Source organism: Malurus melanocephalus, unplaced genomic scaffold (genome assembly GCF_030028575.1).
Source record: "Malurus melanocephalus ecotype Western Australia unplaced genomic scaffold, MMel_1.1 scaffold_777, whole genome shotgun sequence".
NCBI classification, from domain to species: Eukaryota; Metazoa; Chordata; class Aves; order Passeriformes; family Maluridae; genus Malurus; species Malurus melanocephalus.
Window position 1 is genome coordinate 47,044 of NW_026624009.1, and position 938 is coordinate 47,981.

A 938-nucleotide genomic window follows, 5' to 3' on the forward strand; every position below is an offset into this window, starting at 1 on the left:
TTCTCACTTTTGTCCATTTGCACATCGGGGCTGAATCCTCCAATTGCAGCTGCAGCCAATGCAGTCATTGACTCCAAGTTGGCTCCCCCAATTCTCTGTTGTTTCCATCTCTTGGGGCCTGGCACAGGGAGGTGTCCTTGAGTTTGGGGCTGCAGAGGAATTGTTTTGTGTAAAAATGGGAGAGCAGGAGCTCAGCTCTGTCTGTGGAGTCTGGAGTTAAACACTGAAGAATTACAGGGTTACAGAGACAGGAAAATAGAGGAACTGAAATCCTGAAGCTGAAGGAGACTCGTTCTCCCAAATCCAACATTTCTGCACCGCTGCCATGGCCCCTGAACCCACACACACCATCCCCAACCTCCCATAGCTCTCACGGTTCCTCAATCTTGGCACTTCATTTCTTTGGAACCTGCAGAGGTTCCCACAGCTGGTATTTCCAAAATTCCCCACAGAATGGGGTGCCAGAACCCTTCGTCCTGCACCAAGGTTGATGATTTCTGCACTATTGTACCTTGGAAAGGTTTGGCACCAAGTCCAGTGTGGCACTGCTGTCAGCAGCCTGACAATTTGCCTCCCAAAATTGTCCTTTTGAGGGCTCTGTGCTAACCCTGGGTGTGCTAACCCTGAATTTAGATGTTGATGKGGATATTTTCAAAGCAAAGTCTTGCAAAGAAGAAACACAATTGTTTTCTGGGACTAACCTTGAGCTGTCCAGTTTTTTATCCATCCTGTTGAATAAGATTATAGTCTCACTCTTCCTGGGTGGTTATATTTGGGCAATATTTTGTGTAAAATGCATTTCAGCTACGTATTTCAAAATCTTCCATCGCTTAGGAAAAACTCTAAAGGTGGGAATACATTGTTTATAACCAGAACCATCAATTAAACCTTTGCCTGTTTAATAAAAGGATTTTCCGGTTGTGTAACGAAGATGACAC